Source organism: Macaca nemestrina, chromosome 19 (genome assembly GCF_043159975.1).
Source record: "Macaca nemestrina isolate mMacNem1 chromosome 19, mMacNem.hap1, whole genome shotgun sequence".
NCBI lineage: Eukaryota > Metazoa > Chordata > Mammalia > Primates > Cercopithecidae > Macaca > Macaca nemestrina.
The window spans coordinates 69,821,918-69,830,384 of NC_092143.1; the positions used below are offsets into that span (position 1 = coordinate 69,821,918).

The following is an 8,467-nucleotide window of genomic DNA, read 5'->3' on the forward strand; positions in this document are numbered from 1 at the left end:
GGAGAATGGTGTGAACCCGGGAGGCAGAGCTTGTAGTGAGCCGAGATCGCGCCACTGCACTCCAGCCTGGGCGACACAGCGAGACTCTATCTCAAAAAAAATAAAAATAAAAAAGGTTGAGGTGATGGATATCCTAATTGCCCCAATTTGATCACTACTCATTGTATTCATGTATCAAAATAACAGATGGACCCCATAAATATGTACAATTATTATTTATCAGTTTAAAAAAAGAATGTATGTATCTTACCTTTTCATTCTCCATATTACATCTATATAGGGTTTTGATAATCATTATGTGGAATAAAGACAGCATAAAGAACCTCAAAATATCATTTAAAAAATTTTTTTAATTTCATTTATTTATTTTTGTTTTTTAGAGATGGGGGGCACACTATGTTGCCCAGGCTGGCCTGGATCTCCTAAGCTGGAGCAATGCTCCCACCTCAGCCTCCTAGGTAGCTAGGACACATCACAGTGCTCATTGACGTTTTGATTAGTGGAAATATTTATGGCATTTCCTCTTATTTTTACTTATTAATGTTTTCCTACATTTCTGTTTGTTTGTTTGTTTGTTTTGAGATGGAGTCTTGCTCCGTAGCCCAGGCTGGAGTGCAATGGCATGATCTCGGCTGACTGCAACCTCTGCCTCCTGGGTTCAAGTGATTCTCCTGCCTCAGCCTCCCGAGTAGCTGGGATTACAGGCACACACCACCACACGCAGCTAATTTTTTGTATTTTTAGTAGAGATGAGGTTTCACCATGTTGGCCATGCTGGTCTCGAACTCTTGACCTCAGAGGATCCACCTGTCTCGGCCTCCCAAAGTGCTAGGATTACAGGTGTGAGCCACCAAGCCTGGCCATATTTTCCTAAATTTTAATTTCTCACTGTAAAATACTAAAATTACGATTAAAGTAATTATATTAGATCAATGACTAAACCCTTATATAGTAGTGTTGATGAGAAGTTAGAAGGAAAAAAATCCAGGAATCAGATTTGATTTTATCATTTGAAATGAAAGAGTTTCGATGCTTATTATTAGAAAACAAAAATTAAGATAGTGTCCCTAGAATTTCACTAGAAAGTGCTCCGGAGATACTACTATAAACTGGAAGAGAGAAGCTTGAAGGAAAGAAGATGGCGTCTGTCTAGGGAGATTGTGGTGCTCCCAACTTCTTCCATTTTCCCTACAAAAGAGGCGCATGTTGGCATCACTTGTGTGACATGACGGTCAGGTGCTTCAGGAAGCCTGGAAGTTACTGTGTCCTTCTTGGGACTAGAAGGAACTAAAGTGAGTGGCAGCTCCAGGACAAGCCAGTGGGTAAGAGCCCTCCTGTGTTAGAACACAGGGTGAACCCATTTGTCATCTTCAGTATTAGAGCTCTCAGTTGGAGCATGGAACTGTGAGTTTAAAATAATTTAATTGGCCAGGGGTGGTGGTTCACGCCTGTAATCCCAGAACGTTGGGAGGCCGAGGCGGGTGGATCACTTGAGGTCAGGAGTTTGAGACCAGCCCGGCCAACATAGTGAAACCCCTCTCTACTAAAAATATAAAAATTAGCCGGGCTTGGTGGCAGGCACCTGTAGTCCCAGCTACTCAGAAGGCTGAGGCAGGAGAATCGCTTGAACCCGGGAAGCAGAGGTTGCAGTGAGCCAAGATTGTGCCACTGCACTCCAGCCTGGGTGACAGAGCAAGACTCCGTCTCAAATAATAATAATAATAATAATAATAATAATAATAAAATTTAGTTGCTTGATATCTCACCATGTAGGAAAAAATTTTTTAAAAATTTAAAAACAAAAATTTAGTTACAACGTCTACTTTCACTTTTCTTTCCTGAAATGCATTAGAAAGTCTGATTATTGGCTGGGCGCAGTGGTTTATGCCTGTAATTCCAGCACTTTGGGAGGTCGAGGTGAGTGGATCATGAGATCAGGAGTTCGAGACCAGCCTGACCAACATAGTGAAAGTCCATCTGTACTAAAAATACAAAAATTAGCCGGGTGTGGTGGCGTGCATCTGTAATCCCAGCTACTTACGAGGCTGAGGCAAGAGAATCGCTTGAACCCGGGAGGCAGAAGTTGCAGTGAGCCAAGATCACACCACTGCATTCCAGCCTGGGCGACACAGCGAGACTCTGTCTCAAAAAAAAAAAAAAAGAAAGAAGGAAGTCCGATTATTGAGGAGAAAACTAATGGAAATGGAAACTCTGTGGATGTGTGGTGTGCCACCCTCTTCCCTTAGCGGTGATTTCTAATCATGCTCATCTTGTCCGTTTGTGCTTGGACACAAGGCACAGCTTCCTTCCTGTGCCATTCCCAAAGGGTATTTTTACTTCTTCTTTGGAATAGAGTTGTTTTTTGGGGACACAATGATTTCCCTAGATTGCTTCATAGCTCTAAGAATGTATCCTTGACCTGGAAAATCTCTTTTTTTTTTTTTTAATATGACAATATGACCTAGTGGAGTTTTGCAAACTGTGCTGCTGACTGCTAAGAAATGTAGTAATTCTGTTGTGTTCTGTTCCCCACCTTAAACACTTGAAGAGGCTCATGGATTTCCTTATTTAATATTTTCTTGCCATCTAAATCTACAGTTTCCAGTGTAAAGCAGAGAGCAAGAGATAACTTTGAATGATTCATGAAGATTCTTAAGGCCACCTTTCCTCTGCATCTATGATCACAGTAATACGTTTCTCAAAGTTACCATGTTTAAAAAAGTAAAGTTCAATTTTGTCCCCCAAATGTGTTAACATATCTTTGAAAATATTCTTTTTTTTTTTTTGAAACAGGGTCTCACTTTGTCACCCAGGCTGGAATGCAGTGGTGTATTCATAGCTCACTGCAGCCTTAAACTCCTGGCTTTGAGTACTCTTCCCACCTCAGCCTCCTGAATAGCTGGGGAAAGTATTCATTTTTGAACTTGGAAAATGTTTGAGAAAGGTCCAGATTACCCCGCCCTCAGGAAAGGGCCACTGTCTCTCACATCTCCTAGCAAAGCTTCTGGTCCTGCTTCACACGATTCACAGGGTGAATCCCCTACTCAGGAGTGCTGTACAGGGGTTTCAAGAAAACAAACACCTGTGCCTGCACCCGGGTTTTGTCTTCACTTCCCTGTGCCAGCCTAGGAGGTGCTGGCCAGGCTCGCCTCTCCTGTTCCCAGAACGAGGAGCAGCTCCCCCCTCCTTTCCTCTCTTCTCCCTCCGCCTGACCAAACCCTTCCTTCCTACCAAAGCACAGACTTTGGAAGCTGGAAAGTCACATGACCGTAGATCACAGTGCCTGCAACCCTTCTATATTCCTTCTGAAGTCCACTCTGAAGTTTGTTTTGTTTTTGTTTTGCTTGTTTTTTTCTTTTCTTTTTATAATATCTCTGTAAATGGTTGGAGATCAAACCTTGTCAATAATAGGCTCAGCCAGCCCTAGAGGACAGAGTATGAAACTCACTTTGTTACTTAAATTAAGATTTTCCTAAATGTTGTACACATGTATACTGGCAGCAATTATGCTGAAGTTTGTCTCTAAGGTTTTACTTTATCACATTACCATCAAAACATCTATCAAACTACAGTTACTTAGAGGGATGACAACAGATATATTTTGGAGTGAAAAAAAAAAAAACCCCACGCGACACAGGAATCCCAAGGACATCAGAAAGAGCATTCCCCATATATTATCTCTGGGCTATGCCTTCCCATGCAGCGAAAGTGTCACTCAAATTAGGCTGTTCAGAAAACTAGAAGCGTAGGAGTTTAAATTTCCTTGTCTTCTTTTATGGACCAACTGTAAAACAAACAGCCTGTAGTATCAACAATAAAAAAGTAATTGCTTGAGCTTCTCATTCTCTCAAGACCTAAGTGTTGGCCTGGCATGGTGGCTCGTGCCTGCAATCCCAGCACTTTGAGAGGCCAAGGCGGGAGGATCGCTTGAGGGTTCGAGACCAGCCCGGGAAACATGGTAAGACTCTGTCCCTACCAAAAAATCAAAAAATCAGCTGGGCATGGTGGCGTGTGCCTGTAGTCCCAGCTATTTGGGAGGCCAAGATAGGTGGATTGCTTGAACCCAGGAGTCTGAGGCTGCAGTGAGCCATGGTTGTGCCACTGCACTCCAGCCTGGGTGACAAAGCAAGATCCTATCTCAAAAAAAAAGAGAGGGAGAGAAAGAAAAAGAAAGAAGAAAAGAAAGCAAGAAAGACAGAGAGAGGGAAGGAAGGAAAGAAGAAGGAAGGAAGAGGGAAGGAAGAAGTAGGAAGGAGGGAGGGAAGGAAGTAAGGAAGGGATGGAGAGAGGGAGGGAGGGAGGGAGGGAGGGAGGGAGGGAGGGAGGGAAATACTGGCACCACAGGCCCTGCAGGAAGAATCCCCAGTGCTGCTCCTGGTTTGTCAGATCATCTTCCTGTCACTGGTTTATGTGTCACCAGGTATGCAGGATGCGAGTTCTGCTTCCAAACACCTTCACCTTCCTTGCTGGGCAGCTTGCAGATAAGGGAGGTGGATAAGATGAGATATGTTTTTTATTTGGGTAAACTCCAATAAAATTAATGAAAGGAAAGAGAGGCCCTGGAGGTTGGCGTCAGAAATAAATAGTCTGTCAGAATCATCTTTTTCTGTTTCCGGTTCATCAAAGGAATGATAAAATCCCTGAGATTTTGAGCTCTCCGGAGGGTTCTAACAGTCAGAGTTGAGAACCACTGATCTATACCTACCAAACAGGAATCATTCTATTAATAAGGCTTTTATAGATCCTTGATGAAAGAGCACCAAATTGGTCCATATGCCTTGACTTATTCAAATAGCGACATCTGGAAACTCAGTCCCAACCTTAGGGCCATTGTGGTGAAGAGGCAGCTGTCCCCAGTGGGGTACTGAGCACCCACATCCCCCTTCCCTTGCATGTGTTGAAAGTGGACGCTGGCCAAACGAGGAAAGCTGTCTCAGAAAAACACCACCACACTAGGGAGGTTTAAAGAAGAGAAGGGCATTTGCCCCCCATCCCTGACCCCCTTGACCAGGGCTGATTATTATGGGATGACACCATGTGTACAGGTTATAGGTCTTTTACAGAGAATCCATCATTTGGAGCCACAGACTTTTCCCTTTCTAAGTTACTTCCTGGGTGGGGTTTCAGACGACCCACCAGGCAAAGAAACCTCAGGATTTCATTCTCCTTTTTTGGTGTATTTTTTCCTCCCAAGCTTAATGACAAAGGTCCAGATAATTATGCGATCTTCTGTAGACCCCAGGGAAGCCAGGTACTACTTAACCCTGCAGAGAGAATGAGCCACCACGTCCCACAAAGCCATGTGCCCTCTCAGTGCTTCTCTGCTGGAAGCAGTTTCCCCAGCCTCAGGCTGCATGTCCCGAGGGCCCTGGACGGATGACCCAGGGGTGAGGCAGGTCACCCTGGCGCAGGGCCACCTCCAGGGTGTTCATGACAGGCAGGAAACGCTGCAGGAATCTGGTCTCCTCACTACTGGGCTCAGCTATCTCACCCACTATCTTTTTATTGTTTAGCTATACTCATAGTTTTGTTTTGTTTTGTTTTTTTCATTCACTCACATAAATCAAGGAGGCTCAAATGTTCCAGATAACTCTAGATAACATAAGTGTGGCAGCAGTTCATACACAGTAAGCCATAGCAGAGTGAAGAAAATGCCCCCAGCAGAGCAGCCATGGATCTCAGACAGATGGGGAAATTCCCAGTGTATTTATAAAGCAGGTGTACACACATACAGTACTAAACATCAGGTCAACACGAGCCTAGAAACCTTTTAATCCTTGGTGGAAATAGAAACTGCTGAAGATACACACCTGAAGAAAAGTCAGTCTGATGCATAATGTCAACCCCCAACATGTATTTAAAAGTATAACAGGCCGGGCGCGGTGGCTCACGCCTGTAATCCCAACACTTTGGGAGGCCAAGGCGGGCAGATAATGAGGTCAGGAGTTTGAGACCAGCCTGGCCAACACAGTAAAACCCGGTGTCTGCTGAAAATACAAAAATCAGCCTGGCATGGTGGCGCACACCTGTAATCCCAGCTACGCAGGAGGCCGAGGCAGGAGAATCACTTGAACCCGGGATGTGGAGATTGTGGTGAGCCGAGATCGCACCACTGCACTCCAGCCTGGGCAACAGAGCAAGACTCTGTCTCAAGAAACAACAACAAAAAAGTATAACAAAGGAGGTAGACATATTTGTTTATAGAAAAATATGCCAAAGCTCTACTTTTGTAAAAATGTGTTTTTAAAACAACCAAATATATGTTAAAACTGACAAATACTTTTATAGCTAAGATCCACATGTATAGACAACATTTCATTATTTCCTTTCCCTGCCTTCTGGGCCTTGCCCATCTCACCTAATGTCAGTGATAGAATTTTGGATATATACAATGTGGTTCGCTCAACATTTACTGAGGACCTACATAGGCAATAGTTTCATGTCTTGAAAACAATTTGAGGCCGGGCGCGGTGGCTCAAGCCTGTAATCCCAGCACTTTGGGAGGCCGAGACGGGCGGATCACGAGGTCAGGAGATCGAGACCATCCTGGTTAACACGGTGAAACCCCGTCTCTACTAAAAAATACAAAAAACTAGCCGGGCGAGGTGGCGGGCGCCTGTAGTCCCAGCTACTCGGGAGGCTGAGGCAGGAGAATGGCGTGAACCCGGGAGGCGGAGCTTGCAGTGAGCTGAGATCCGGCCACTGCACTCCAGCCTGGGTGACAGAGCGAGACTCTGTCTCAAAAAAAAAAAAAAAAAAAAAAAAAAGGAAACAATTTGAGATGTATTCAATTCAACCCCATCTGAGGACACTGAGGGTCAGAAAAATGCCTGTATTGGCCGGGCACGGTGGCTCACGCCTGTAATCCCAGCACTTTGGGAGGCCAAGGCGGGCTGATCACCTGAGGTCAGGAGTTTGAGACCAGCCTGACCTACATGGAGAAACCCTGTCTCTACTAAAAATACAAATTAGCCGAGCATGGTGGCACATGCCTATAATCCCAGCTACTTGGGAGGCTGAGGCAGGAGAATCACTTGAACCTGGGAGGCAGAGGTTGCAGTGAGCTGAGATCATGCCATTGCACTTCAGCCTGGGCAACAAGAGCAAAACTCCATCTCAAAAAACTAAAAAGAAAGAAAGAAAAATGCCTGTGTCCCCAGGTTCACCCCACCTAGCCATGGCTTTTGTCAGCATTCTGCCTTGTCAGCAGGGTGATATGAAGGAGCACAGACCTCGGAGCTGGGCAGGCCTGAATTCAAATCCTGCTCTATGATTCCCCATCTTCATGCAAATTACTTAAGCCCTCTGAGTCCTGGACTGGACATTTTACACGTGTAAAATAGAGATGAGGGCGGGCACAGTGGCTCATGCCTGTAATACCAGCACTTTGGGAGGCCAAGGCAGGTGGATCACCTTAGGTCAGGAGTTCAAGACCACCCTGGTCAACATGTCGAAACCCCGTCTCTACTAAAAATACAAAAATTAGCCAAAGGTTGTGGCGAGCAGCTGTAATCCCAGCTACTCAGGAGGCTGACACAGGAGAATCGCTTGAACCCAGGAGGTGAAGGTGGCAGTGAGCCGAGATCACGCCACTGCATTCCAGCCTGGGCAACAAGAGTGAAACTCTGTCTCAAAAAAATAAATTAAATAAATACAATGGAGGTGAGAAAGCCCACATTTCAGGGCTGTTATGAGGCTTAAATAAGATCATTTAAAGTGCTTGACAACTAGTAAGTACTAGTAAAAAGTGCTTAAGAAATAAAAGTTTCTTCTTTCTCTAGTTTACTTTTTTTGGAGACGGAGTCTTGCTCTGCCACATATATATATGTGTGTATATATGTGTATATATATGTATCGTGTCATATTACATTGTCATATTATTATTGTCTATCATGTTTCTCTCCTTGTGTACAGAATCCACATGTTCAGGACAAGAGGAACAGCAAGATCACATAGATCCTATAGAGCAGTTATTAACTCTTCTGGGTTTGAACATTTGGCTGTACCCTCCTCTGTGGATAAGGATGGTCGCTGTGGCCGGGCGCGTTGGCTCACGCCTGTAATCCCAGCACTTTGGGAGGCCGAGGCGGGCGGATCACGAGGTCAGGAGATCGAGACCATCCTGGCTAACATGGTGAAACCCCGTCTCTACTAAAAATGCAAAAAATTAGCCGGGCGAGGCGGCGGGCGCCTGTAGTCCCAGCTACTCGGGAGGCTGAGGCAGGAGAATGGCGTGAACCCGGGAGGCGGAGCTTGCAGTGAGCCGAGATCACGCCATTGCACTCCAGCCTGGGCAACTAAGCGAGACTCTGTCGCAAAAAAAAAAAAAAAAAAAAAAAGGATGGTCGCTGTGTGGGGAAGAATGTGTTTACATATATCTCCCAGATCTAAATTGCCTGGGCAAAAACATTTTCATTTTGCCCCTCTGGTTTCCCATCTTATTTTCACAACCTTCTTGTGGCATATT

General features: G+C 44.9%; 1 long non-coding RNA gene across 1 annotated transcript in view; it reads left to right on the plus strand.

Annotated features, from left to right (window-relative positions):
• The window catches only part of LOC139360055 (uncharacterized), a 56,001-nt gene extending 47,738 nt beyond the window's left edge, over window positions 1–8,263 (plus strand). Inside the window, exon 5 of the long non-coding RNA XR_011617034.1 lies at window positions 7,915–8,263. This is a non-coding gene — a long non-coding RNA (uncharacterized lncRNA). The remainder of the gene's footprint in view (window positions 1–7,914) is intronic.
• The last annotated feature ends 204 nt before the right edge of the window (window positions 8,264–8,467 follow it).